The sequence below is a fragment of the Grampus griseus genome (assembly GCF_964374135.1).
Source record: "Grampus griseus genome assembly, chromosome: 9".
NCBI classification, from domain to species: domain Eukaryota; kingdom Metazoa; phylum Chordata; class Mammalia; order Artiodactyla; family Delphinidae; genus Grampus; species Grampus griseus.
Window position 1 is genome coordinate 9,217,735 of NC_139003.1, and position 24,194 is coordinate 9,241,928.

The following is a 24,194-nucleotide window of genomic DNA, read 5'->3' on the forward strand; positions in this document are numbered from 1 at the left end:
TAAAACGAATCTATGGCGATAGAAAAAAGGACAATGATTGCCTACAAGAGGGGATTGACTGGAAAGGGGCATGAGAGAAAGTTTTCGGTGTGAAAGACTGATGGAGGTAATGATTACGTGAATTTTACACGTGTCAAGATCACTGAACTGTACACTCACTTTGGATCTATGCCTTTTATCACATGTAAATTAAAACTCAACTAAAGAGGTATTGCGGGGAAAATGTTCACGTCTTTAATCCATTGGTTCTCATGCCTGGCTGCTCATCAGAATGACTTGGAGAGACTTTACAAGATATTGTTATTTGGGTCCAAGCCCCAGAGATTTTGATTTAATATGTTTAGAGAAAAATCCTAGAAACAGATCATATATGTTAATTCAAAGGTTTACCTATCATATCTTACATGATTTCTAGTTTTATCTCTCATTTTTCCACTCCTCCCATATTACTTGTCAGAGCCTACCAACTAAGGACAACCATCAAAACCACTGTCGTCAAACTGTTAACTGATGAGCTGTACAAGGAAATGCATCCCAGCAGAACCAAGAGGTGTCTCTATAAGGTAGATTATGTTTAGAGTCTGGGGGCTAGAGGAAGTGATAGGATGCTCTGAGCAGGGCTTGGTCTGAATTTATAAATGAGCAGACTTGCCAGAACAGGGCTCTTAGGATGCATGACTTTGCACAGTTCCTGCTGGCTCAGTTTGCCTCTAATCTTACCTTGGAACATACAGATCTCAAGGAGCCCTTGTAAAAGGAGTTAGTGCTTAGACTGTCTGCAATGGTGGATTGGTTTGGTATAATATAGGTATTTTGTAAGTCACAGCACAGTTTATTTTGTCCATTGTGGTTTCTATTTCAATGCTCTGTACCTCTCTGAACACCTAGTTGCCAGCCAGGATGCTTTTCCCTTTATTACATTAAACTAACAGAACCCAAACATTTGCTAGAGCTGCTTAATCTCCAGAAGAATTAAACAAGAAGACACCAGAATGGAGAAGCCAAATAGGTTTAATTTTCTTGAGAGACAAGACCCGCCTTTCCCTGGCTGGCTGCCACTTTCTGGTAAGCACACGTCACCTAATTTTTAAGGATTTGAGCACCTGAGGAAATGTTTATCTTCATGGCTAGATTCAAATCATAATTTCCGCCCTGAGGTGACCGTAGCTTTCTGTTCTATCAACCCCACTCACGGCTAGTTTTTCTTACTATTAATATTAACGTAGCAAGATGAGGAGTTCAATAATATCCTGGCAATCAATCATTCATGGATAGCATGCCCAAGGCAGGGCAAGGGAAGGCTTTTCTGGTGAAAACGTTCCTTAAAAGATTCCATCATCTTTATGGGATCGTGTGTCCCTTTCCCTCATCAGTGACAGGAATGCAAACATCATCTTGCACATCAGCATCTTCCCTAGATAGTCATCTTTTACAACTGTCCATCATTCTGTGTTTTGTTGTTGCTATTAATAACCTCTCACTTACCCAAAGGATGCAGTACTGAAAGAGAACAGCAGCTAAAAATGGGAAAACATCAGGCCTGCAGAAGTCCATGATGTAAGGAATGTTCCTATATAGAGCCAGAATGAAGTAGCAGAGACTACCTGGGAAGTCTTAACTCTCATGCGCTGCATTTTGATTTCATCATATACCTTTCTCCTTGTATTTAAAGATTTCAAAATATAGATGCTTCCCCAAAGATCTTCCTTTCTCAGTGGGTACATATACCAAGTCATCACACTGTATACTTCAAATATCTTACCATTTTATGTGTCAATTGCACTTCAATAAAACTAACCAACCAACAAAAACACAAAAGTAAATTATCTGAATGTTAAAGCCACAGTAGCTGATAGATCTCTCCTTACTAGACCTGAAAGAAGAAATGTGGGATGCGGTGTTTTTTATTCAGTTGGGAGATCAACAGACACGGTACATGAGGAAATCCTCCATGAGACTTGTATTGTATTGTGATTTCACAATACTTCTCTCACCAAAACTCTGGACAGGGCAATTACTGGGTCTATCATTTCTCTCTCCTGACAGAAGTAATTTTGTATTCATTCCTTTTTAGTTCTGAAACACAGGAGGAAGAAGAGGAGGGGGATAGGTGAAGGCAGGGGTGCTAAATTGTTGCTGTTTCCATATGGTCTGAAAAAATGGGTACTAAAAAGGATTCACGGTAGAGTTATCTCAAGCCTAATTATGTTTTACGGGTTTTCTAGACTCAGAGGAATTGCCATCAGAAATCCAAAATGACAGAGTCGAAGTTTATATTTGATAGCACCTTTGGGACGTGAAACTTGACAACTGAGCTCTCTTTGGGTCAAATGAAACAACTTGCAAGTTCTTCAACCATAGGATATTCATAACAAAACACACATCTAATAATGGAAACATTTCCCCAAATGCAGTAGACACTTTTCTACTAGTAAGTGGGAGGGATGTTTCCTAGAAATAGGAGAAACAGGGGTGTTCAAGGGTTCTTATACCTGGTCCCCTAATTGTCTTAGCCCCCAAAGAGCAGTATTGCATGTCATATTGTTTGAGGCATTTCTTCTTCTTGGTAGCCCAGGAGTTTGGGTAATGCCCGCCTTCTAACCAATGTGGATAGATTGTGATTACTGCTTCTCTTTGGAGCACATAGCTGTGCCACATTTTGGTCTTACAGGAAGCCAGGAGACAGACAAAACTAGTGTCGAAGGGGTTAGAAAAGCAGAGGAAGGAGTTCCGTCGGTCTTAATAGCTTTCTGTCTTTTAGATGACAGGCGAATTGCAATCTTTCTTGCTATTATCAACCTCCTACTGTTGGCGGTTTCAGCATTCTGTCATTCCTTCTTTTTCTTTCCTTATCTGCTTTTACTTTTGTTTGTAAGGTTTTATTGAGATATTATAATTCACATGCGCTATCAATTTACCCACTTGAAGTCTGCAATTCAATGGTTTTGAGTCCCATCATTTCTTGATGAAATGTCTGGCAGAGGATGAGACCAGAGACTTTACTCATCTGGGACACGGAGTAGAATCTTCCAAAATCTCACAGAATTGGTAAATTCTCAACTAAGTACTGAGACCAACAGAGTTGCCTGAGCCTACGTCGAACAGTACTGAGGCCAACAGAGATCATTTAACGGCTTGCTCCTGGAGATAAGGTCATGAACCAGCTCAACAGCTTACTTGTCAAGACTAAGACCTTGCTTATCCAACCACTTTAAGATTCTTGCCTCATGGTGTCCCAGATCCAAAGCTATTAGGTCACTGACTCTACCCAGCCCTAACCAGCGCTCCTTACGCAAGACCTGCCTTAAAATCACTCAGCTCGGTCCCCACGCCTCTGTAAATATCCTCCTCCAGCTTCTCCCCTCCAGACATTGCTCTGATGAGGTAATGTCCTCTTTTAGTGCCATACATCTAATAAACTTAGCTTTGCCTCATCAACGGTTTTTACTTATTTTTTTTTTAAAGAAATTGACAGTCAACACAACACACATTTCTTGAGTCACACAACTGGTGACTGTGGGGACAGTTTTACTGTCAAGTGAGGAAATGAGCACCGCTCTGGACTCAAAGGCAATCTGAGGCAGAAATCCAACACAAAAACAGGAAAAAAAAGAACTGCTCTTATGCACAGAATTCTCAGATTGACTTTGGATGTCTGTGAAACTGAAAGAATATCTTCATAGTTTTGTGTACTTATGTTTTTTAATTATCCTTGAACATGACTAGTATCTAATGGCACTTTTACAGATGTCTAAATCTGTTACCACACAATAGAAATATAAATTTAAATGATTAACAACAGTTTCTTTTTTTAAGGGAGTTGTACAAATTCTTTTATTCTCTACTCATAAAATTATAATATTCCTTTCTTGTCTCCTCTAACTCTTATAAGTAATCATTAATGAATAAAAAATTACATGCCAAAAAAAAAAGAATTGCTTACTCTTTGGAGCAGCAGGGGTTCACGGGGTTAACCCGCTCTCTCTTTTCCCATCCCATCTAAATGCAGGGTTCTCAGGCATCTTGACAGAAATCCAGTTTAAAAACACACACAAAAAGAGAAACTAAACCAAAAATCCCCAAACCCCATACTGCTCTACCATTTAGCCCCGTTTTCTTCTCTACTCTGCCAGCCCTCCCATAGCCCATACATATACATTTTTTTTTTCATGTTTCAATCGTAGCTTTGCATCTCTGAGTAATCATGAATGAATATTTAACCGTTTTACCAGCATTCAGCAAAGGCTGAATTCCATTGAACTGGCAGATTGCTTTTTAATTTTCTGCTTGGATGGGTTGCTTTTTTTGTCCTGTAGTTTCCAAAATATTTTATGAGTCTTGATGGAGAGGCTAAAACGCCTGCAAATTTTGCTGATTTCTGCCAAAAGCTGATTAACCGTCCCTCATTCTTCAGAAACCCATGTACCAGCAGGCTTAGGTGATGTAAGAAGATGTGAAACAGTACTTTCACAAAGGCTGCAAAATACTACTTCTACACAAGGGATAAATACCTTGATAATTACCCTGTGCAAATTTTATACTGGTTTTCTGTTTCCGTAGTGGAGGGCGATACTTATGACTCTTAAAGGTGGGAAGGGCAAAGCAGCTTCAATATCATTGTCCCTTAAATGCAGCTGATGATCTGTGAATAATAATTATATGACTTTGAAGTGGGCTACCCTTATGAACACAGATATTTTTATGACACCATGTGAATTGTTCGGAACCGTGTAGCTATTTCACTTCAAATGATAACGATCTGGTACCTTGGTTACCTCGTGGCCTTTGTGCAACTGATCAGACATCCAGAATAACGTATATTTTCCATATCTCATAATAGATTTTTTAAATGTTTAAAATAATGGAAATAATGTGATGTTGTTATTATCATTTTTTAAAATACATTTTTAAGTCTATTCCCCCCATTGTCTTTTCCATCTCAGTGGACCGCAACTCTTTTTCTCGTTGCTCAGGCCAACCAGAAAAACCAGATTTTTCTCTTGGTCTGTGATGAGGCAGGTTGTATTATGGTTTCCGATGATTTGCTCCCTTCTCTGTCACATAAAGAGACCTGAGGGACTTCCCCAAAGGAGGAGCGTTTGTGTCCACCTAGCTGACCGTGGGCTTGGCAATGGTGCTTTGGGCAATAGCATATGAGATGTGATTGACACCTTGTCTCCACACAAGTTTTAAGAGGAATGCCCACTTTCAAGAAGACTGCAAGCTCCCTAATTGGAACTGCTCCTCCAGCCTGAATTCTGGGATTCATGGAAAACAGGAGAAGGAGCAAAGCAGGGCCAGGCAGACCCACAGATGAGCAAACCCACAGCGGCCTGCATGTAACCTGAGCAAGAAACCAATGCTTGTTGTTGTAAACTTCTGAGATTTGGGGGAAGATTTGAAGTGGTCTGTAATTGCAACATAAATTAAAGTTGACGAATACAGCTCCTATCCAAGATACTGGCTAATCCTGTACCTCTTTCTTCCAAATTCTTCCAATACCAGTCCACTTCTCACCTCTGTCATCTAGACCACCAAGCTCTCGTACACAATTATGGCCATAGCCTCCCAATGGGCCTAGATGTTTCTTCCTTTATCATTTGACCCACCGTCTATTTTCAACATGGTACTAGAATGCTTATTTAAAAAAATAAATCCGGGACTTCCCTGGTGGCGCAGTGGTTGCGAGTCCGTCTGCTGATGCAGGGGACGCGGGTTCGTGCCTCGGTCCGGGAGCATCCCACATGCCGCGGAGCGGCTGGGCCCGCGAGCCATGGCCGCTGAGCCTGCGCGTCCAGAGCCTGTGCTCTGCAACGGGAGAGGCAACAGCAGTGAGAGGCCCGCGTACCGCAAAAAAAAAAAAAAAAAAATCCGATTGTGTCACTCCTGTGCACCAATCCCTTTGATAGCTTCCCACATTACCAAGATGGCAACCAAAATGCTGACATGGCTCACGCAGCCATCGGAGGCTCAGACAAAAAGCCTCTCTCTTTGGGGCCCTCCCCAGACTCCCCTGCTACTCACCTCCCTGTGCTCACTCCACCCAAGCCATCCTGGCCTCAAGGCCGTATGTCAACCCGGCCAGCACGTGCCCCCGTCAGGCAATTGCTTAGTTCTTCATGCCCTTCAGTTCTTTGCTCAAATAGCATCTACTCAGTGACATCTTCCCAAACCACCCAATGTATTTATTTATTTTTTTTAACTTTTTATTTTATATTGGAGTATAGTTGATTAACGATTTTGCATTAGTTTCTGGTGTACAGCAAAGTGATTCAGTTATACATATACATGTATCTATTCTTTTCCAAATTCTTTTCCCATTTAGGTTGTTACATGATATTGAGCAGAAAATTGTAAAGTCTCTCACCCCTGGAACTTCTCCCCCTCCCCTTCTTTTGCTGTCTCCTTGGCACTCACAGCATCTGACATGATAGTGTTCACTTATTTATTTACACATAATTCTACTAGACTGTAAGCTTCATGATGGTAGGAATTTTTTTTTTTTTTTTACTGCTTTGTTTCTAGCTGAGGTCTATAATCTTAACAATAACTTAGTCAATACATGAATTTGTTTTATGGATGAAGAAAGGATTTATATTTTAGGAGATAAATAAAGCACTATATTAATTTTTTTTTCTGTGCTTTCTCTCGGAGATAACTTTTTTCCACTTATTTTCAAAACATATTTTAAATTTAACATTTATAGTAGCGGACAGCAATTCTGTGTCAGGGTTATCTCCTAAGTACATTGTATCCCTCTAAATAGAACACATCCATAAGGTTTATGGAATAAAGATCTTGTCAAGTACATTTCAGAATCCAAGAAAATTTCTATCAAAACTTACTGCTGTATCCCTGTAGACATGCCTAGCACTATATATTATTAAATTTTTCCACAAACCCAGGCCTTAAATTATTAAACACTGGGGGATTGGGGGTAATAACCTCAACCCCCCAAATATAAATGTCTTTCCAACTTATACAAGATTCACTGTTAAGAAACAGCCAATTTCATATTTGGAATTATTTTAATGGCTAACTTTACGCATACTTGTCTGAAAAAAATATGCCATTCCAGTGATTACAAATAAAGAAGTTTCTAAAATTAATGAGTGATTTTTCTCTTTTACATGCTTACTAGTATACTGGAGACATTTATTATCATCTGTGGTAGATACTTACAACAACTGTCTAATGACCCATGCCCCCCTGTGTCCTTGTCCCTTTGCAATGTGCCTGTGGATGTCTTGGGGTACTTCATTGCACAGCAATAGATAACTGATACAAGTACAGTATTTAGTCTTTCTGCTCTAAGTGCATTAGTTTCTCCTTTGTAAATGATCAGCCTTTACGAATGGTGAAGTGATGGGGTGGTGAGAAAGCTAGGCAAGCGGTGAGCACTAAGTATATTATCTGTGTACTTTTTCTCATCCATCTTTATTTCTCTTCCACCTGTTTCCCTGCTCCCCTACCTATAGCCCTCCTTCGATGCACCATTGAAACTACAGAAGAAAATGCTCCATCACTGAACTCCCTGATTCTTCCTCCTTCGGACCAAAGCACTTAAATCTCAAACATAAATCCCAAGTTGGAAAGGAAACTCATTACTAATACCCATATTAAATCACAGGCAATCAGTTTCTCCTCCTACTCTCTATCTTATATGCATATGAGCTGTGGCAGGCATTGTTTCTAACCGGTAAACAATTGCAGAAAGGAAAGAGATTTAGATGGAAAGAAAACAGCTCCCAATGAATATCGTATAATTCTGAGTTCAAATCGCTGTCCTTTTGGAACGTGGCTCGAAATCATAATCTTTCATCAGGTGGCAGAACTTCAAATTGGATTAGGATCCATCCCTATCTGCTTTTCACTCATTGTTATAGAATGAAGGAGGAAGAGGAAAATGAATGTGGCCATCTGACGGTTGCCTATGGTCACACAACACATTTCTTTTCTCACTAAAGTTCCTGGTGAAGGAGATCCTTTCATATGTTTCCTCTTTTAACCTCAATGTTTACCATAGTTCTTTATGGGAGTAATTAAGTTCCACTATAAATAAGCGCCCCATTCATCTACTGAATGACCTCAAAGTGGGAAGCAAAATCCCTGTGAGATGAAGTTTTCTAAAGGGTGCTTTGAAAGGATTTCTGTATCATGCTTATCAGAGTAGCCTACTGCGGTTATATAAATAGAAATACTTTTGAGTAATGGCCATGGTGCCATTTTTATTTTTGTTAAAAGAGCATTTTTGCAAAGTACGTGAATAGAAAAGACGAACACAGAATGCCTAAGTATGGGTGTGTGTGTCACCTATGTGGAACTTCAGAATTTGCACACAACATTTACTTATGTTACTTCTCAAAATCTTTATGCCTAATCATTAAGCATTATTGTTTTTTATTTCTATTTTTTATTGTGCTACAGAAGAAAAAAAACTGAAATCCTGATTGCCTAAGACCATAAAAGAAGAAACTGCTCAGCTTCGATTTGAACCCAAGTCTTGAGAGTAAAGGATAGAACGTGATAGAAGTAAACTGGTTATGTCTAAATTTTCTTATGTTAAAAGTAGGCCAGAAAGCAAGCTTTAAAATTACTGTAGGGCTTCCCTGGTGGCGCAGTGGTTGAGAGTCTGCCTGCCGATGCAGGGGACGCGGGTTCGTGCCCCGGTCCAGGAAGATCCCACATGCCGCGGAGCGGCTAGGCCCGTGAGCCATGGCCGCTGAGCCTGCGCGTCTGGAGCCTGTCTTCCGCAACGGGAGAGGCCATAACAGTGAGAGGTCCGCGTACCACAAAAAAAAAAAAAAATTACTGTAGGTCGTTTATACATGCATTTTATAATATATGAAGCCAGTTTTCCAAGAACAACTATCTCTGTGGTCAGGAACGATAAGACACATGTTGCTCTCCTTTCCCTTTTATTACTGACCATACAGATTAAACAAACAAAACTTTTCTACATATGGGCCCTTTTATCTGGGCCGAACACCTTTCAACCACGCTCCTTGACAAATTGCTGGCTGTATACACAGTACATTTGCAACTGATAAATGCATAGACTGTCATAAGTAAAAGGCACTCATACTGCATCGCTGTTATTTCGGTGTCAACCAAGTCCACTTCCATGACAGCTGCTCCTAAAGCCCCAGAGGCCTAGGAAGTTTCTGTTTCTGTCTTTGTCTGTTTGCAGATTTCATCTCCTTTAAACTACATAACAAAAGAATTGTCTCCAGAATAGGAGAAGAAAACCCACAGAAAAAAAAAATCAAGTTCGCTTTTAGTCATAGGCTTGGACTGTATTTTTACATTTCTACCAGGAAGGCCTCTATCTCCCCAATTTTCTCCTTTTAAGTCTGTTTTCATACCAAAAGTCCTTCAAATGCAGTGCGTCAGCTATTGGATCATCCTCTAAAAAAATGCAAACATTCTTTGCAGATATCACACATCTACACTCTCTTAGTCATGGACATACGATAAATTAGTTTATGATATATCATCTAAAATGACAGATGCCTTATGAGTAGAATGTCATTTTAGGTCTGCTGTTCCCAGTAAGATTAGAATTTTGCCTAGACTATATTTTTTAAATTCAACTACATTCTTTACCACACTTTAATGCTATACACTCTTTTAATACACTATTTATGTTATTGCCAGCAATGACTAGTACATAATTTGTAATTAATAGCTATTCATTGAGAAAAACAACGGGCAAATTGGGGTTAAATAAGGCTAGAGAGGAAAATTTTTACAGTGTAGGGAACTGTTTCCTTGCAGAACATTTGGTTCCGTCCTAAACGTCCATGAGAAATTTGGTCCACACCAAAAAGTCTCCGAAATGTGGTCCTATCCAAAATGATCCTAAGAGACTACTACAAGCAACTATATGCCAATAAAATGAACAACTTAGAAGAAATGGACAAATTCTTAGAAAGGTACCATCCCCCAAGACTGAACCAGGAAGAAGTAGAAAGTATGAACAGACCAATCACAAGTACAGAAATTTAAACCATGATTTAAAAACTCCCAAAAAACAAAACTCCAGGACCTGATGACTTCACGGGCGAATTCTACCACACATTTAGAGAAGAGTTAACACCTATCCTTCTGAAATTATTCCAAAATATTGCAGAGGAGGGGACACTCCCAAACTCATTCTATGAGGCCACCATCACCCTGATACCAAAACCGGACAGATACCACAAAAAGAGAAAATTACAGGCCAATATCACTGATGAACATAGACGCAAAAACGCTTAACAGAATACTAGCAAACAGAATCCAACAACACATTAAAAGGATAATACACGATGATCAAGTGAGATTTATCCCAGGGATGCAGGATTTTCCAATATCCGCAAATCAATCAGTGTGATACACCACATTAACAAACTGAAGAATAAAACTATATGATCATCTCAATAGATGCAGAAAAAGCTTTCAACAAAATTCAACACCCATTTATGATAAAAACTCTCCAGAAAGAGGGCACAGCGGAAACGTACCTCAACATAATAAAGGTCATATGTCACAAACCCACAGCTAACAACATACTCAACGATGATGAAAACCTGAAAGCATTTCCTCTAAGATCAGGAACAAGACAAGTATGTCTACTCTCGCCACTTTTATTCAGTATAGTTTTGGAAGTCCTAGCCACGGCAATCAGAGAATAAAACTAAATAAAAGGAATCCACACTGGAAAAGAAGAAGTAAAAGTGTCATTGTTTGTGAAGATGACATGACGCTATACATAGAAAATCCTAAAGATGCTACCAGAAAACTACTACAGCTCAACAGTGAATTTGGTAGTGTTGCAAAATACAAAATTAGTACACAGAAATCTGTTGCATTTCTGTACACTAGCAACAAAAGATCAGAAAGAGAAATTAAGGAAACGATCCCATTTACCGTTGCATTAAAAAAATAAAATACCTAAGAATATACCTATCTAAGGAGGCAAAAGACTTGTACTCCAAAAACTGTAAGACTCTGATGAAAGAAATTGAAGGTGAGACAAACAGAGGGAAAGATACACCATATACTTGGATTGGAAGAATCAATACTGTCAAAATGACTCTACGACCCAAGGCAATCTGGAGTTTCAGAGCAATCGCTATCAAATTACCAACGGCATTTTTCACAAACTAGAACAATTTTTTTTCTTTTTAATTTGTATGGAAATACAAAAGACCCCAAAAAGCCAAAGCAATCTTGAGAAAGAAAAAAGGAGCTGGAGGAATCAGGCTCCTTGACTTCAGACTACACTAAAGCTACAGTCATCAATTGATACAGCCACTGTGGAGAACAGTATGGAGGTTCCTTAAAAAAGTAAAAATAGAACTACCATATGACCCAGCAATCCCACTACTGGTTTATATACCCTGAGAAAACCATAATCTAAAAGGACACATGTACCCCAATGTTCATTGCAGCACTATTTACAATAGTCAGGACATGGAAACAACCTAAATGTCCAATGACAGATGAATGGATAAAGAAGATGTGGTACATGTATACAATGGAATATTACTCAGCCATAAAAAGAATGAAATAATGTCATTTGCAGCAACATGGATGGACTTAGAGATTATCATATTAAGTGACGTTAGACAGATAAATATCATATGATATCACTTGTATGTGGAACTAAAAAAAATGATACAGATGATCTTATTTACAAAACAGAAACAGACTCACAGACTTAGAAAACAAACTTAGGGTTACCAAAGGGGAAAGGTTGTGTGTGGGGGGGATAAATTAGGAGTTTGCGATTAATATATACACACTATTATATGTAAAATAGATAATCAACAAAGATCTATTGTATAGCACAGGGAACTCTACTCAATATTCTGTAATAACCTAAAAGGGAAAAGAACCTGAAGAAGAATATATATATATATATATATATATATATATAATATATACACACACACATAACTGAATAACCTTGCCTACACCTGAAACTAACACAACATTGTAAATCAACTATACTCTAATATAAAATAAAAATTAAATAAACAAACAAACAAAGCCAAAATACCCATGGGCCCATCTGGTCCAAATGGTTTTGGGCAGGTCAAAATTTCAGGGACCTACTGGCCTGGATCAAATGTCTTATGGACGCTTTGGACAGGACCGAATGGTCCTGAAAATATCAAGAACCTTTTGCTGTGAACCAAATATCTTATGGATCAAATGCATTACAGTTGTTTTGGGCAGGATCAAATATCAAAGACCTTTTGGCGTGGACCAAATGTTGAATGGACCAAATGTCTTATGGATGTTTTAGACAGGACCAAATGTCTGCTAACCAACATTGCATATACAGTGACCTAGTTGGAACTGGAAAGACAACAAAAACTGGATATTGCATACAAGCTTGCCCAACATAAAGCCGAGCTCCGTATCTGAAGAGAGAGGCAAACATTAAACAAATATTCACACAAATAAATGTAAAATTGCCACCGATGGGTGTTACAAAAGAGCTGGTAGGGGGCTGGGAGAATGTATAACAGAGGGATGTGACCTATGTGGGGTTCAGAAAAGGTTCCCTGAGGAAGTAATGTTTGAGCTTGGAATTGAAGGATATGATAGGAGATAAGTAAGTGGGAGGAGAGAATGTTGCAGGCGGAAGAACCAGCATATGCAAAAGCCCAGCGCCCTGAGAGAGCATAACCAGGGTGCAGGGCAGGAGCAGACCCCATAAGGGATGGGGCTTAGAAACCTAATAGCAGATGGAGCCTGAAATGGGGTCAAAAAGAAGGAAAATGGCACATAGGTGGGATGATAGGACCCTGAAGAGGGACTGGGATTATGGTATTTTTTCAGGACTGTCTCTGGAGCAAGAGTGGACATGATGAGTCATGGAACAAAAATCTAAGCTTATTTTCCCACAAGTGGCTGTATTCACAAGACTGTGCTTTGCAATAAATTATCCTCCTACCGGGAATAATCTCATTTTCTTTAAGACTGTAATTCTCCCCTCAGCAATGCACAAATGGACACGTTCAGTAATGCTGGATATAAATTAGTTTAACAACCTGTAAGGTTTACATTTTTAGTGTTTTCTTTGATTACTTTGTCCTCATCTTTTTTACAGCATGATTAACTTTTTTGGATAGCCTGTTTCCAAATTCTTTTACCCACATATAGCCTAGAGGTAGATTTACATTGAAGCAAATAACGTTTAAGCTTCAAGGCTGACTACCCCCAAAACCTGCAGTGGCACTAACAAAGTTCCACACGATCATATGTTTTTATCAAGTTGGAAAAGATGACTATTTTTTTAAGCAGCAGTTGACTGAGATGGCCACATCATTCGACGCTGACTTCCCTCTATGACACTTTCCTTGTGTCAGATGGTCCTACGCCCAGCCTCAGAAGAACATGGGAAGGGAAGGAAAGGAAAAAGAACGTTTGAAATGTTCAGAGCCAGAAGCTAGTCTGTAGACAAATCTAATAAACAGCTGCACATAACTGTAAGCAAAGAATGTGTTTCTCTTTGATAACTAGTTAAAATGAGTTCTCCTCAGTAAACGTAATTTTTAACATTTTTGTTGAGAATCATGCAATAATGTCTTAAAATCTCCACATTTTGGATGTACACACTGTAGAACACTACAAGTATAAATTCCAATTAACCATCCAAAAGAAAAGAGTAAATTGTCTATTTTCCCTATAGAGAAAAATCTATTGTCATATTAAGAAGGAATAAAAGTATTAATTTATAGTCATTTATCTCATTTTAGATACATATTCATTGTATGCCTAATTCTGAATGACCATTTTTGTATTATTTTTCTTAAATTGTATGAAACTTGATTTCCCCTAGATTCATCCCTTTATGGCCAAGATTAGGTTTTTTTTTCCCCTTTTTCTTTTTACTGGAAACTGTCAATACTTTTCCAACATGCTTCCACAATCTTGTTCAACTGGACTCCAAGTTATTTTATTCTTTTTCATTCAATAATGAGACGTTGCTATTTCTGCTTCTTACATCTTTCCCCTCACATAATCAAAAAGTTGATGTTATTTAAATATGTTATCTATGATCATCTTTATGGCATTCCAAGTCAATCTGTTTCTTCCAAACTTTTAATGATTACTTTAGCATTATTATTTGCAAGACCATGAGTTTAATACATATGCTTTGTCTTCGTATATAACTTTCTTAGATTTCCTTTATCTGTCACTCTGTTGCACTCTATTGCATATTCTAAACTTTCCTCTTGTCTTACAGATTTTCTTTTCTCCAGAAAACTTCTTTTCCTTCTAATTTTTCAGTATTAGCCAATACAATATGTTTTTCGCCTTCCCTGCCCAGATGACCTTAATGCTCCTTTCTTCTAACCCCTTGGAAACTCCACTGAAGGCTAACCCATAAATATAAGCTGCATGTGTCATGTGTGCATTAGTCATATTTAGTTATCTTTCTCCAGATCAGCTGTTTCTAAACTTTTGGGACAAGAATAATGAATGTGTTTGAAAATCAGATGAAAGCTATGGGCTATCTCTTTAGAATGACATCTCAGACACCAAACATCTTGCATTTAATCTCAAGGGTATTGACCCCATGTTAAGAATCTCTGTTCCGGACACAGAGATTCAAACTATATCCTGACCATTTTCTTTGTTTCCCAGAGAAGTCATCTCCCAGGTGATGATGGGTGTTTAGTTTTATTCCTCTTACTTTCAGATCGTTTCCCATTTTTCTCTTTGTGTATAAATAGAAAAACAGAACATTTTAAAATTGGGATTTAGCTGCCATAGAACATGGATAAAGAATATTATTCAACCAGGAGAAAGAAGGAAACCCTGCCATTGGTGACAACATGGATGATCCTTGAGAGCATCATGCTAAGTGAGATGAGTCATACAGAGAAAAACTGAAAACACGTATATTGAAAAAATTTAAAGTCTCCCGTAAGAAGGACCACGTGCTGTGGACTCTACTCTGTTGGTAGAAGATTCATATAAGGAACATACAAGTAAAACAAAAAGAGTAAACTTCTAATTTTTGGCTGTAAGGTTCCTTTCAGATTTATTTCATTTAGTCTGTAGTTCTGGCACTGTTTTACAGTGCACATCAAAAATACATCTCGCTCCACACCTTTCTTTTTGTATATACAATATCATGATATTTCCCTTTTGTTTCTTTCTTAGATCCTCCTTCAGCTTTTTTGATATATTACTTATGTATTTTAACTAACCCCTTTATTCCTGTTCTGTAACTACACTCTGACAATGTTAACATTCAGTATAATTGGGCTCAGCCTACATTTCACTGTCTTTTTTTTTTTTTTTTTTTTTTTTTTTTTTTGCGGTATGTGGGCCTCTCACTGCCGCGGCCCCTCCCTCTGCGGAGCACAGGCTCCGGACGCGCAGGCTCAGCGGCCACGGCTCACGGGCCCCAGCCGCTCCGCGGCACGTGGGATCCTCCCGGACCGGGGCGCGAACCCGTGTCCCCTGCATCGGCAGGCAGACTCCCAACCACTGCGCCACCAGGGAAGCCCTCACTGTCTCTTTTTTATCTTGACCTTCCACTTCTCGTATGTTTGACAAGGATTTTCTTAATGAAAGGCTATGCATTCTCTAGTTACCATTAGTATCCAGTGTGTGGCTAGGATTGTCTCTTTTCCTTTCCTATCCATTGGTTTGCGCCATCTCTTTGCATGGCTTTGAAGAGAGAAAGAAAGGTCTCTCTATTCCTGATTTGGCTAATTTATTCCACTCAGCATAATAGAAATATGGCCCGTATCGAACCCTAGTCCTACTTAATGATTTGTTCTTAATATTGAGTGAGAGATTTCTGGGATGCTAGCATATTGCTAATGCTTACTTCTCGGCTTATACTATAAACCTTCTCAATCATATTTGTCAGACACTGTGCTAAGTGTGCTGCATGGCTTGTTTTATGTAATCTTTATAACAACTATAGCTACTCCTACCCTGCTGTACAGATGAAAACTAAGGATTACAAAGAGAGAACAATGCATAGTAACTTAGAAATTGAACCCAACATCTTTACTCCAAAGTCCACATTTTAACCAATGTTCTCTAACTTGACTATACAAATTTTGTATCAACTCTCACCTTTTCTGTGTAATTTTTTCACTGGCCCTCCCTCTTCCAGGATGGATTTCTCTAAAAAGTCCCCTATCCTTTTTCATCCAGTCCTCTTAACAGGGGTAAAAAAAAAAAAGGAGCTTGGGTACCCTAGGGTTGTTTTTGACACCCTCTTCAAGAAGATTCTGGGAAGGATATGAATAGAAAGAAGACAATAAAAAGATAAAATTTCTCTTTCTATTCATTCACTTTTCATTATTGATTATGGCAGCATTTTAAAATAAGACAAGCTGTACCATGTAATATAGAGCTAAATTTCCCTAATGAGAATTTTGATTAAGAAAAATCTATCCTGGACATTGCTACCTTTAAATGATATAATTTTACTCCTATGGAAATAAGACTTTAACAATTCAATTTCAAATGATTTAATCACATTTAAAATGATTGAATGTGTAGTTCAAACAGCCCATCAACGACATCAACTACATGTCTAATATTATGGTTTTATGATGATGTTAACCTCTAAAGAAAAGAATAATGGAAGTTATACTATTTTTACTTCATTATCCCTTATATGGGATTTTGATGCCTAAACTTTCAAGAGATAATTCATTGTTGAAGAAAGTGAAATCCAATCCTCAAATGTGACAATCAGAAAATTAATGTGAAATCATCAATTTCCAATATCACGTTATTTTGGTGGTCTATAGGTAGCGCCTATAAATAGCATTTGTGTACAGATGAATTCCAGGCGTATGAACCTGAGTCTGATATCCACATGGTTCTCTTGCTTATTTTCTGTCTCATGCATGAGAGGGAGAACCCTGTCTATTTCACCTTGCTCTGCATTCTCAGAAAACAGGAAAGTGCCTACTATATATTAGGTATTCAATAGCGATTCAGTGAACAAGAGAACAAGCCCTGCTTTCAGAGTTCACAATCTAATAGAAAGCAAGTAGGTTATTACTAAATGCTTATATACGGTCTAAGCAGCCTTCTTGGTCCTTGCATTACTTTAAGGTATGTAGTGAATATTATTCATTATGTCTTTCCAATCGTGGTGCTTTTGCAGTTATGTAGACCGTGTTAGTAACTGAAGTTGAAAAGAAGCAAATCATTACATTTTTATAAATGAGTAAAGGAGGTTTTTTCCCTAAAAAAATGTTGTTAGAGGAGTTTTGCATCATAAAAACTGTTGTTGTGATGGTCACAATGTAAACTGACCTACCCTTTTTCTCAAGCCGTTTGTAAATGAATGTAATGAGTCTTAAAATGTTTAAATTTTAATAAATCCCACTTCTGGAAATTTAATTTGAGGAAATAATACAAAAGTTTTGGATGTTTCAGTCTATACTGTCTACTAGGGAATTATTTATAATATCAAACAACTGGGAATAAGCTAAAGAGCCAAAACCAGGCAAAAGTTTAAATAAACAATTGCACACATCGTAAATAATGCTATTCATACATATAGACGCATATCAAAAGGAAAGCTAGGGGCTTCCCTGGTGGCGCAGTGGTTGAGAGTCCGCCTGCCGATGCAGGAGACACGGGTTCGTGCCCCGGTCCGGGAAGATCCCACATGCCGCGGAGCGGCTGGGCTCGTGAGCCATGGCCGCTGAGCCTGCGTGTCCGGAGCCTGTGCTCCGCAACGGGAGAGGCCATAACCGTGAGAGGCCTGCGTACAGCAAAAAAAAAAAAAAAAAAAAAAAAAAAGGAAAGCTATATGCAGCCAAGATCTCAGCAACAGTTTTCTTTGAGTGGTGAAGCCGTGAGTTCCTTTAATAATTCATGTATTTTTCTAGTTTTCTTTCTATTCCTGAATTTCTACCATAATATATTTATTTTCAAGTAAGGAAAAAAAGACTTCTCTCAATTAAAAATCTCATGTTTACTCTCCCCCTGTTTCCACCTTCTCTCAGCGACGGCTTCCCCCAATTACCCCACATGTGTGGCTTTCATCCACTCTATGGCTCCTGTGACCTCCTCCTAAGCAGATAGAACACATGTATTGGGTTTGTTTCACATTCACGTAAAACAGTAACATTCTCGCACCCAAGAGTTGCACTGATGAGGCGAGAGGGCTGATATCCCAACAGGACAAATGTAAAGTAATAGCTACTGGTATAAAACCAATAGACCCACAGCTGTCACCTCAGCTCCTTCACCAGTCCAACAATTCCACACATGCCTTGGAAGCAGCCTATGGAAGACCCCGAAGCAACACCCGAGGGGAAAAGAAATGGCATGGATTCACCAGTCTTCTGCTTCTTTTTCTTAATTATCTAGTTTTTAATGCATGATTGAAGACAATCTGCCGATGTTCTTGTTTTGGGCCGTACCACGCGGCACACGGGATACTAGTTCCCCAACCAGGGAATGAACCCATACCCCCTGCAGTGGAAGCCCGCCGTCTTAACCACTGGACCATCAGGGAAGTCCCTCACCAATCTTCTTTTACATAATAAGCGCATGCCTACCAGAATAATAAATATAGATAGATAACTAGAAAAAGAGAAAAAGCAAAGGATCATGTTAATTCTCTTTTCCCATTACTTCATTACACTTGCTTAGCTAAACATCCATCTCTATCTCTCTTTTCTTTTTTTTTTTTTTTGTGGTATGTGGGCCTCTCTCTGCTGTCGCCTCTCCCATTGCGGAGCACAGGCTCCGGACGCGCAGGCTCAGCGGCCATGGCTCACGGGCCCAGCCGCTCTGCGGCATGTGGGATCTTCCCGGACCGGGGCACGAACCCGTGTCCCCTGCATCGGCAGGCGGACTCTCAACCACTGCGCCACCAGAGAAGCCCCTCCTTCTCTCTTTTTGATGCTTATACTTGATCCAGAGACTTGTTGACTTTGGCCTGGAAACCCATTTTTAACGGTTATGCCATTTGTCTTCTCTATCAATAATTCTCAGAAGTAAACATGGGGCTGTTACTAAATTTTTTTTTTTTTTTTACAAACAATGGACAAGGACAAAAAGCTTCATTTCTGTCTTTCAAAATCAGTGATTTGAAGATTGGTTAAGTGAGAGCCAGGAGCTTTAAACTGTGTACACAGGATTAACAAGGCCATGCCCCAACAATCCCATTTTACTGAATCACAATCAAATTATAATCTACTTAGCCATGATCAACTTTTCTCATTTTTTTCTCAGCTAAAACAATCACTAGGATTCGCTGGTCCTGTACACCCTTTACTCCTGAAAACAGCAGAGATTTTCAGTTGTTTCTGAGTTGCTCTGCTTTTCCCATGAAAGCTTCCCAATGATAAGGCAGGCTATCATTTGTAGGGACTCCAGTGAAATTGTTTTTAAGACTAGAAAAGCTAGGAATCTTGATTGCCTACTCAGAAGCCAGGAGAGCCCTTGAAAGGGTCTCCACAATTGAAATAATTTTTATAGAAGAAATGGTAATACATTGTATCATGGAAATTCTATTTCATGAGATTTTCTCCAGTTGATTCTAAGGTGTCCTAACTACGTAAGTTTTGCACCCTGTATTTTATCACCCTCTTACATCTCCAAAGAGTCCTTTAGTTCTAATAACACAAGATGTAATGTAAGGTCCCTGGTGACATGTGGAGCCTTCTGCTCTGTCCCAAGGCACTGGAGTGGGGGAACAAAAGCTATTCTTGTTCCTGGCATAGAGCATTTGTATTTTACATTGAGTGATGCGAATTGTTAGGGAAAAAAAGGAAGAAAAGGTCAGATACAAATTGCGTTCTGTTGGCACCAATCAAAATCTTTTCTTTTCTATGACAGGACAGCAAATTGCAGTGAGTAATGAAGGTCCTTTGATATGCTACCATGCAAATAAGCTGCTATCACACAAGGGCACAGAATTGGAAAAGAATGAAACATGGTCATTATGATTTCTACCCTGAGACTCCTAGGGATGAGGAAAGATGATCCCAGATATCTGTCACCAATGTTTAAACTCTCTAGTATGACTCGAGGGAAGATAGAGAGTAGATATTTTACCAGAGATAAGGAAGAGTGATGGGATTACAGATTCATAGAAACTTTTTAAGTGCTTGGAATTTTCTTTATGGGCCTCATGTGAGCCATAGACATAGTTGGCCGATGTTTCAACAAAGCATTTGACAGACTCACATGATACTCTTGTGAACAGAATGGCAAAAAGTTTGGTAGAGTTTTAACGGGTTTAATAAGAGAGCCCTGGGATAATGATTAATGCTTGACGTACACGTGGAGTTTAGCTTACTGGAAATGTGCTACAGAATTTTGCTTGGACTTTTTTTTTTTTTTTTTTTTGCGGTACGCGGGCCTCTCACTGTTGTGGCCTCTCCCGTTGCGGAGCACAGGCTCCGGACACGCAGGCTCAGCGGCCATGGCTCACGGGCCCAGCCGCTCCGCGGCATGTGGGATCTTCCCGGACCGGGGCACAACCCGTGTCCCCTGCATCAGCAGGCGGACTCTCAACCACTGCGCCACCAGGGAAGCCCTGCTTGGACTTTTTTTGACTAGATATTTAATCAACAACTTGAAGGCACGTGCCAAACATAATTAAATTTAATAGGAAGAAACAGAAAGTACCATATTTAGAGAATCAACTACACAAATATGGAATCTAGTGGGATGGTGGCTTGATAATACCTCAAATTAAAAACAAATATTCTTAGGGATTTAACTGAAAAAGATCAGAATTATCCATTAATTTGACAGGGTTTCTATTAAAGCTTTTAAAATCTGAGGTTTTATCAATAGGCATTTACTATTTAGGTCAAAGACATACTTGTACCACTTTGCCATCCTTATACTCTATTTGTATTATTCTATTTGATTTTATATGAAATTTTTAAGGCTTTGATTTAACAACAAAAAAGAGGTATATGTCCAACATTATAATGGCAAAAAGGAACTGTAAATCTTATAGTAATAAAATGGTTAAAAGAGGTTAGGAAGGTTATCTTGGACAAAACATGATTGGGAGGTGATAGTAGCAATTCATTTTATTTAAATATTTTAAAAGCTATTGGTGAGAAGAAAATAGACACTCTGTGATACAATAACGGACAACTAGATCCAAGGAGTACAAATTACAAGAAGTCACATTGTTTCCAAGTAAAAATTTGTTTAAAAATTTATTCATAAAATGGACTGCTCTCCATACTTGGGGGAAAAAAATATATATATATACTTTTTTTCTAGTTGTTTGTTTGTTTTTAAGAAAGAGAACTTATCAACTTAAGGAATAGTGTAAAGTGTTTTGAAATTGAGAATTGGACCAAAATTCCACTAATGATATAAAAATATTTAGCCATCTAAATTTTTATGCTAGTCATTATAGTTAAAATAGTAGACTTTTACTTTACATATCATTTCAATAGCCCTAAGCTAGTTCCTAACACTGTGGAGTAGTTTTCGTTCCTTATTTTTTCCAAATACTGTAACAACTAAAACACTTTGCTGGAATTTCAAAATTTGATTGTAACATGAAAACCATCCTACCTTGACCTCAAGATTTCAATACTCATTTATGTGCTAAGGCTGGGCTGCTCAAAAATGTTATTATTGGAAACAAAGAAGAGTTGCTTTCAGGGAACATCTCTCTTGTTTCCTTTGGGATTATATGATGTGGTTATGACACACTAGTGGTGTGTGCCATGTATTGACCCCTGCTTTGGTAATGAAATTTAAAGCTCTGGAACATTGCAGTTCATTATTTCTATTTGGAAATCTACTGCCTGACTTGAAATAACTAAATTTTAATTAAATTTGATAGTTTTGTCTCCAGTATGACAGAGTATTTTATGAACAACAGGTGCTTCAATAATCGCTCTGAATAGGAATTCATAATCTCAGACAACATCCTTCTGTATCATCACTCAAAAAAAGAGACACTGAAACGTTAACTTAGGCAATTTTATCTACTGCAAACATTTCATTAAGTGGCCCTCTTCTCTTAAGGAAGAATGGCAACCTTTGAAGGAGGAGGAGAGACTAGCTCTTAAAAGTCATCAGGAAATTACTAGACAAAAGACAGAGGATAGTGGTTTTGTTTTACAATGTGCTCTATTAAATAAAATGATTATGAGACTTGCATGGATTTATTATTTATTACTAACAACAGTGAGAGTTGTCATCATTTGTGAATTTTACAATGACTAAGAATTGCCTCTGTTACAGAATTATTTGGTACTGAAGAAGGAACAGAGAGTTAAGGCCTTTGAATGTTTTAAAATTTTTTAAATCTAATATTTTGTTGTCATCTCAAGATTTGAAATCAGATGATCAAAGTTCAAATCTCAGATTTCCTATTTCCTATTTATTAGGTCTACTTTATCCTTCTAAATCTAAATTTCCTCAGTTGGGAAATGGTGGGTGGGTGTGAGGATTGGATTAAATATTTGTTGAATCTAAACGTGGCTGATGCTCCATAAATATCTAATAGTTGGACTGTTGTCTATGGAAATACGGTAATTCTTGTTTTTAACACAGTGAGTGGGATACTTTTCTACTATCAGATGATGCTTATTTTGTATTGGTAATTCCCTTTTGCGGGCTTCCTCCCTATTTTAACCTCTTCTAGAGAGGTTACAGTAGAAAAAATAATGGAAGAAAAAAGTAAAGCATTCCAAATTGCTTTCGGAAATTCCTGGCAGAAAAAAAGAAGCTGAGTGAAAGATCTTTCTGTACGCCAAACGCAAAGTTTATGCCATAAACCAGGAGCCAGCAAACTATACTTTGCAGATCAAATTCAGGCCACCACCTGTTTAGTAAATAAATGGTCTGGGTACAGTCACATTCGTTCATTTACACACTGTGTACGACTATCTTCATGATATAATGGCAGAGTTGAATAGTTGTGACAAAGGCTTTATATCTTGAAAGCCTCAAGTATTTACTATTTGGTCCTTGACAGAAAAAAATTTGCCCATCTCTGTCACCCACCATAGTCAGGTCAGAAATAATAATTGGGCAAGAGCCCCATTTGCCATCTTTTCTCTTTCATGCTACCTCTTCACTTTTTCCTGAACTGGGGAGAGATGAGGGATGATAAAAGTCAAGTTTTATAGAAGATAGTTAAAACCCCAGATACATTTTGCGGAACTAGAAGGAAAGAGGGTATTTGTGTCAGAGTCCTGTCTGGAACATGAAAAACCAGAGCCCTCCCAGAAGTTCCCCACAGCAGCACCAGTGCATCCAGTGACTGCAGTGGGGGTAGAGACGGTGTTTGGTGGCAGAAGCAGAGGCATCCCGATGTCTCTGAGAGCCAGGGTAGCCAGGGAGAGCAGTCAATAATAGACCAGGAGGCACCATGGGCATTTTGGAAGATGTTGCTATGCAACAGTTCCAGCTTTTAAGGAGGACAGAACTGGGGCATGATATTTCCAAGAAGCTCATAACATTCTTGAAATCTAGGCACTGCACGTTAGGTGACGTAGATAGTCCCGAAAGACAAAATTCTTTACCAGAGAAAAATTATGATGGAGTGGCTGAAAATGTATTTCTTGCACTCATGTATATGTCATATAAACGTTTTTTCTTTGTTATTATTGTGAATCCACGGAAATTTGGGGGTTTGCTAAAACAGCTAACATTACTCTAAATACACTTTTTTTGGTTGTTTTTCTTGTTGTTTTGTTTTTGTTTTAACAGAATACGGGTAGCTAATAATACAAGACGTTCAAGAAGGCCTCCATGTAAGGAATGACAGCTTCCTGGGTGTCCAAGAGAGAGAAGTCACCATGGCTGAGACAGTCCCTGCAGCCAAATAGTAGGTTCAGACGGTGCAGTTAGAGCAACTGTGGTTTCAAAAGTTTGAAAATTAAGTAAAAGCCATATTGTGAAGAAACTTGAATGTAAGTGTAGATTTTATCCTACAAGCATTTAGCAACCATGGTTTTTTCAACTGGTGTTATGGGGATCAAATAACTTGAGGCAGGGCAAAAGAAAGAAGAGAACTAAATAGTTTAAAAATAATAGTAAATAATAATAGGATGGATAAACAACTGGGTCCCATTGTATAGCACAGGGAACTATATTCATATCCTGTGATAAACAATAATGGAAAAGAATATGAAAAAGAATATATGTATATATAGCTGAGTCACTTTGCTGTACAGCAGAAATTAAATACAACATTGTAAATC

The 24,194-nt window shown here is 38.5% G+C and overlaps 1 protein-coding gene across 1 annotated transcript in view; it reads right to left on the reverse strand.

The window, feature by feature from the left end:
• CNTNAP2 (contactin associated protein 2) overlaps positions 1–24,194 on the reverse strand; it is a gene marked incomplete at both ends in the record, with an annotated part of 2,009,686 nt that overhangs the window by 1,622,961 nt on the left and 362,531 nt on the right. The gene's annotated exons all lie outside the window — the stretch shown is intronic.